Source organism: Ostrea edulis, chromosome 2, assembly GCF_947568905.1.
Source record: "Ostrea edulis chromosome 2, xbOstEdul1.1, whole genome shotgun sequence".
Classification (NCBI taxonomy): Eukaryota; Metazoa; Mollusca; class Bivalvia; order Ostreida; family Ostreidae; genus Ostrea; species Ostrea edulis.
Window position 1 is genome coordinate 33,964,982 of NC_079165.1, and position 7,834 is coordinate 33,972,815.

The following is a 7,834-nucleotide window of genomic DNA, read 5'->3' on the forward strand; positions in this document are numbered from 1 at the left end:
CGAGGGGGCTATTCATATTCGGTCGAATAAAAATACATTGTAACCCCTTGTTTCCACAGAAATTAGAAATTAACAAAAATTAAACCCTATTTCTAATTTTCTATGCACAAAAATTGGTGATTGCATTGGTAAAACCCAGGAGCTTTAGATGGTTTCGCCCCCTAGACCCCCACTAGGGCTTTGCATGGCGGCCCTCAGACCCCTTGCTACACTTCCATTTTCTTTCTGGCTACGCGCCTGTAAAGTATGTAAATATTATATCTAGAGCTAGTGTAATCGTTCTGTTAAAATCTGTTTTCTTACGGGTGACTAAATCTTTTGAATGTGTGTGTGTGTGTGTGTGTGTGTGTGTGTGTGTGTGTGTGTGTGTGTGTGTGTGTAAAATCAACTCAATCACTGAAATATACACACAAAATTATTACCAAGCACGCACAAATGGGGGTGGGGGTGTCCCTTTTTTTCTCAGAATGTACTTTTCCCGTTACTATTACATGCAGCGTTGGTTATTCTTACGAGCAAAGTTTAATCTGAAGAATGGTAATCCCCCCCCCCCTCTTTTTAATATGAGTATACTGGAATTGTAAAATTTAACAGATGGTTTGAATGGAGGAATACCCCCCCCCTCTCTCTCTCTCTCTACTAGATCTCTCTCTCTCTCTCTCTCTCTCTCTCTCTCTCTCTCTCTCTCTCTCTCTTTCTTCGTGATCTGGAGATTTTTGGATTTGTTATATTTATCTAATTTTTGCACTTTACAGTGTAATATCATCTCCGTCTGATCCACACCCCCCCCCCCTTGTCTGCCCCCCTTGGGGGGGGGGGGGGGGGATGCTACATGTACGTGCCTGATTGTATTCACATATTATCACATGCTTTCATCGTGGTTTTAATTTATTTCCAAGTGTCTATATCGAATATTTTTATGGATTATTTATGAAATTCTGAGTATTTGTATCAAAACGTGAGCAGAAATAAACGGCCAACACCCCTTTCCCCCATTCCTTGGTACATTTAAAAAGTATAATATCATATTATCACACAAGTTTACTCAGATTGTGTCAAAACCCTGTACTTATGAATGTATGCTTTTAACGTGAAGCACTTTAGAGGTGCATGGGCGCTCTATACAAATTTTAGCATTGCATAATATTGTATAAGAAATGTGCCTTAACATATTTCTATAGTTTTAAAGGATAAGTGGACGACAATATGCAGTATCACACGCACTTTAATTAAGTTCATTTTGATTATCGTCCAAGCAACATTTAAAGGAAATAGTAACTTGTTCTGTATCTTTTTAAAAAGATTAAACAAAACAACGTTTCGATACAATTATTCACATCGCACATTTTCCCGTTTACCAAATCAAACACTTCCAAGACTATTCATAAATTGTGCAACTCGGTTGTAATTTAATACGAGAAGATTTTCTTGTAAGTACGATACATTTTCTCGTAAGTTCGCGATAATTGCGAGACTTTTCTCGTAATTTCGAGTTAATTACGAGATGATGGAATTGTTTTTATTTTTACAAGATACTAATAGGCTTTCGGACTATACCCTATTTGTTAGTAATATCTTATCTGAATGTTATAGGACTGCATAGTCTGGTCCCGACTAAGGGGCGCATCGATAAGCACGCCCCGAACTTCTGTCGTAAGGGCATGCAGTAACGGATATTGCGCCCTACCACTAATCGAGCTACTGTAACGGAATTAGAGTTTCACTAACCTACTGAAAGATCTACAGAATTATTGGCTCTAGTTGCCTTATGAGGGGAACTTTAATTAATTTGCTACACAAACGGGGTTTTATACAGAAGCCAAGTAGCCATATAGTTGTCATTTATGGTATTAATCAATAAAAAGAATGCTACTACATATTGATACTAAAATCATATGCTTTGTAATTATACAATATGCAGTAAAATCTCAAGATTTTTTTACGAATAGAAAAAGTACGAGTTTATTTAGATCTATCACCGGAAATTGCATCTTGGTTCACAATCGCAACTTTTGGGCCTTTCCAGCAAGCGGGAAAACTTGTAGAGTGCGTTCGGGACCGCCGATCTTCGCACATGTACAAATTATGCCTAATACGCATCACAAGCACGGGTTATTTTTATAGAACTCACACCATCTCTGTAGGTAGTGTGGTCAAAGAACACGTTCTTGCCCACATGTTCTCGTCATTCGCGACTCTTAAGAACGGAGCTGCGTTCAAGATCGTAGCGGCTAGGTATGGCGGCTGATTTGTGCCATTTTACACGTTGTCGTCTTGTTATTTCGAGGCGAAAAGACAACAAAACAATATTCAGCGACTTTTCGTCTCGAAATAACAAAACAACGGTAAAATGACAATATTAGCTACTTTTTGCCTCAAAATAACGAAAAGACGGTTCAGTGGCACAAATCAGCCACCATACCTAGCACCTAGGCTAGATATCTAGGTCTATTGAACGCACTCCATGAATTAACGCTTGTTATCTTTACGTAGGGCTAGCCTAACACAACTTTCAAGATCGTAGCACTACCGAGCCCTATACGTAGCCGCTATATGATCACGGGAACGGCGGTCTCGAACGCACTCTTACAAGTTCCGATCACGAACCAACCGATCGCTATACTTATCGGGCTTGCGTTCAAAATCTTATTGGTTAGCTTAATTAGCTGCTAGGCTTGCCATCTAGGTCTATATGAACGCACTCTATTGATAAACGCTTATTGTTATCCCTACGTAGATCTAGCCTAGGTCACCATTTAGCACTACGTAGCCGCTACGATCTTGCGATTGGTGGTTCACGGCCAATCGTAACCACTCGGTTATTCAAGATCGAAGTGGCTAGATAGTGAAATTGAACGAACATTGATCTAGGCTAGCCAGGCTACATAGGGATAACAATTAAGCGGTAATTCATATGTAGTGTGTGCAATAGACCAAGGTATCTAGCTTTGCAGCTAAATCTTGCACGCAAGCCAGGGATGCTTGCAATATTGTAGCGGCTACGTAGTGTTCGGTACCGTAGTGCTACGATTTCGATTACAGGAAAGGACGAGTCAATCGGAATATCACTCGGTCTTTTCCGTCAAATCGAGAAGAAACTCAATTTGACGAAAAAGGTTGAGGGTAGTGTGGATCATCCTGACGTTTGTGTTGGAGTTCACGGCTGCGTTCAAGATCGTAGCAACTACGTACAATCTAATTAAAATTGTTGAATGTGGCGGAAAACATCAATCAATCAATCAATTAAAATCAGATCCTAGGACACGCTCACAGTCGCTACAATAGGCAGAGTATATGGCGCGGATTTAAGAAGTCTGATTTTAATTGGATTGCGGCTACGTATAGGGCTCGGTAGCGCTACGATCTTGAACGATGTGCTAGGCTAGCCCTACGTAGGGATAACAAGATGTACTGTGAGCAATGATCACTAACAATACCCCCCGCTTACCCCAATCTCCCAAAGGGTGTTGTTAATAGGTATAAATTACCTCTTTCCTGAGTGTCAAAATATGATATGCCTTTGTAGAAGAAAATGGAAGATATAGTCCAAACACAAATCCATGGCATAAACCTATAATTTTGACCTTGAGATCAAAGGTCAAAGTCATAAAGAGGTCATGAATGTACATGACACATAGTCTCGTGGTGATACACCCATGTCTTATGGTATGACTATGTCAAAACCCTATAATCAATTTTGACCTTGAGGTCAAAGTTCAAGGTCATATAGAGGTCATGAAGGTACTCGACACATCGTCTCATGGTGATACACTCATGTGTCAAATATGATATGCCTATGTCATTCAAAGAACAAAGAAGTCATGGCCCTGACACGAATCCATTGTAAAAACCTTTAATTTTGACCTTGAGGTCAAGGGTCAAGGTCATATAGAGGTCATGAAGGTACTCGACACATCGTCTCATGGTGATCTACCTGTGTGCCAAATACGGTATGCCTAAGTCAAAGAACAAAGAAGTTATGGCCCGGACACGAATCTGCACAGACGGACAGACAGACAGAGTGATTCGTATATACCCCCCAGAACTTCGTTCGGGGGGTATAACAAGCGTTAAATCATACACTGAGTGTGTTCCAAATACCTAGATATCTAGCCTAGCAGCTAGGTTAGCTGTTACGATCTTTAACGCAGCCCACGTGTCTAGTGCGAAAGCAATCGTAATTACTCGGTCATTTCCGCAAGCGACAAATGATTCAAATAATTATTTGTCGCTTACGGAAATGGTCGAGTAGAGGCCGTTGCTTGTCGTAAGAGACGACTAAATCAGGCGGTCCTTCGGATGAGAACGCAAAAGCCAAGGCCCAGTGTCACAGCAGGTGTAGCACGATCAAGATCCCTCCCTGCGCCAAGATCATAAGCGATGAGCATCTAGGTCTAAATTATGCAGCCCTTTACCGGCAATGAGTCTCTCGTTTATAATGCTTGTCTCATTATAATTGAAAATTTCAAACAAAATAAGCCCTCACTGGATATTATAACAGAACCGGTGAGGGTAATTCTTAAAAGGGGCTTATTTTTAGTGGGTTTTTTTTGGACTTATGGCGGTATGCTACACCAGAGAAATTTGATATGGATGAAAAGTGGAGGATATGTACAACAATATTTTGAAATAGAAAATTTTCAAGTTTACTTTACTTAGTCAAAAAATGCAGTTTTAGTCCAAAGGAATTTGAAGAAGAAAAAAAATTGAAACCTCTACTGGATTCGAACCCGTAATCTACAGTTCAGCAGTTGACGTGCTTTTTTTCTCTCTCTTTTATTTAACAGTTGACGTGCTAACCTACTGAGCTACTCAGCTAGGCGATAACTATTTAAATGAATAGGCAAATATTGCTAATATTCAGATTTTCCTCCATGTTTTAAAAGATTGAAGTCAGCCATTATGACGATGTAGAGTACACCCTTACATTGAGGTAATGTAAGACATTGTTGACATGCTTTAGAGAGATTTTCAACACAAAAATAATTAATTAAATCAACTCGTGCAGGTTATTCGAAAAGGGGGGGGGGGGGGGTCCTGAGCCCGAGCACCTGTGGTCTGTATTATGTAAAACTTATAAGGTACCAATTTTGATGCACCAGATGCGCATTTTGACAAATAATGTCTCTTCAGTGATGCTCAACCGAAATGTTTGAAATCCGAAATAACATTATAAAAGTAATCAAACACGATGAAGTGATTAAGACAGAGAATTGCGGGAGATGTCCAGTCGAGCTTCAAGTTGAACGAGGCTACTTTGGCACGTTACAAACGTCGGGATGATCCAGACTATAGCTGGATAGAATGCTGGACAACTCGCCCCCAAGACAACTCGCCCCCTCTTAGGACAACTCGCCCTCTCTCAGGACAAATCGCCCCCTTCTCTTGAGACAACTCGCCCCCAATATTATATATAAATATATTATCACATTTTATTTTTATTTTGTGTGTGTATTTTATTTACACTTTTAACCCTATAAAGATACGTCTTTTTCTTTCATACTTTAACACGAATGGTAAATTCTAATAGAATTATACACATATTTAATTATTGCATTTCAGAAAAAGTTTTATTTTTTCATAAATCAATTGGCAAGGAAGATTATATTTACTGATCTTCAGGTAATTGATTAAATGTCTCTAATACTGAGAAAATTTTGAGGGTGTGGGTGTTTTTTTTGTTTTTTTTTTATCGATATAGTATACATAAGTGTAAAGGTGAAGCATGAATATTCTGATACATGTTTACTTACTTTTACTTATCCTCTTCGTCCCCGGTGGGACATAAGGCTTCAACAAGTTGTTTCCATCTACCTCTGTCCTTGGCAATATACTGTGCCTGTCCCCATGAGCAGCCCATTTCCTCTAGTTCTGATGTTACGGTTCTCCTCCAGGTGGTACGTGGTCTGCCTCTTTTCCTCTTTCCAGGTGGTGTCCAGTGTAGAGCTACTTTGGGAATCCTGTTCTGGGGCATTCTCATTACGTGACCAAGCCATCTCATTCTTCGTTGTTTAATCTCTGCGCTGATGTTCTTGCTTTTGCACTTTTGGTGTAGGTTTTTATTACTGATACATGTAATTATCTTTTAATGCATTTATCAATTAATACCCGTTGAAAAATAATAAAATTCCCATTTTAGAAATTTCATAACGGCTTTGCTTTACTGATTCTTTTTACGCGGTGTGATTCTTTTTACGCGGCGATTTCAAAGTGTAAAAAACTCTGATGATGATCGAGTAACTCATAACGTTTGAAGGAAATTTATAACAGCTTGGGGGAAATCAAACAATTAGATTTAACAACAGACGCAGATTATTGATAATTATAATACGTCAGCTGTAGACCAAGCTAATACTCTCCCTATACCAAACGCTAACTTGTTTCCTCTGAAATTATATATTTTACATGTACATAAAAGTGATGATGAATTTACTGAACCCAAACACTGGATTTTCACTAAAATCTTTCGTCTTGCATTAAAAGACACGAAGTTCGGTGTTTATGTGAACACGTTTTATTGTCTGTGATGTAAATATGGAGCGCCAAATTAACATAAACTCAAATAATTGAAGATATCTTCAATTATTTGAAGATATCATCAATTCAATTGTTGCTCTCTTTAATTGAATTAATGCGCGCATTAAATGAATTATTGCTCTCATCAAATGAATTAATGTGCGCTTCAATTTAATTATTGCTCTCATCAATTGAATTAATGCGCGCATCAATTGAATTAATGAGAGCAATAATTGATTTAATGCGCGCATTAATTCAATTATTGGTCTCTTCAATTCAATTGATGCGTGCATTAATTCAATTAATGAGAGCAATAATAGATTTGATGCGCGCATTAATTCAATTATTGCTCTCTTCAATTCATTTGATGAGAGCATCAATTTAGTAGAAATATTGCTCGCAATAATTAATTTAGAGCTCGATATAAAGAATTTGATGATCTCTTTAATTCAATTGAAGATATCTTTAAATCATTTACAATGCTTTTATATAAGGAATTAATGCGCGCATCAATTCTTTTAAAGAGAGCAACAATTCAATTAAAGATATCATTTATTCAATTGTGGATATGTTGAATTGAAGATATCTTTAATTATATAGTTGCTCTCTCTAAAAGAATTATTGCTCTCTTCAAATGAATTAAAGATATCATTAATTCAATTGAAGAGAGCAATAATTGAATTAATGCGAGTATTAAATCAATTATTGCTCTCATCAAATGAATTAATGCGCGCATCAATTCAATTATTGCCCTCATCAATTGATTTAATGCGCGCATTTATCAATTATTGCTCTCTTCAATTGAATTGTAGCGCGCATCAATTCAATTGTTGATATCATTAATTCATTTGAAGAGATCATTAATTCAATTAAAGCGCGCATCAAATCAGCTGAAGAATTAATGCTCTCATCAATTCAATTAATGCGCGCAATAATTCAGAATTGAAGATATCATTAATTATTTGAAGAGATCTTTAATTAAATTGTTGCGCGCATCAAATGAATTCATTATATCTTCAAATAATTGAAGAGATCTTCAATTATTTAAGTTTATGTTAATTTGGCGCTCCATATGTATATAATATCTATAAGAAATTCATTAATTTTTGCTAATACACCTCTTGGATTTAGACCAAAAATAATAATTGTAAACATGTATGATATGAAGGAGCGAATTATCTCAAGAGAGGGGGCGAGTTGTCCCGAAGAGGGGGCGAGTTACCTTGAGGGCGGGTTGTCTTAGGGGCGAGTTGTCCCAATGAAGGGGCGAGTTGTCTTGGGGACGAGTTGTCCTGATACCGCTGGATAGCCTGCCCTT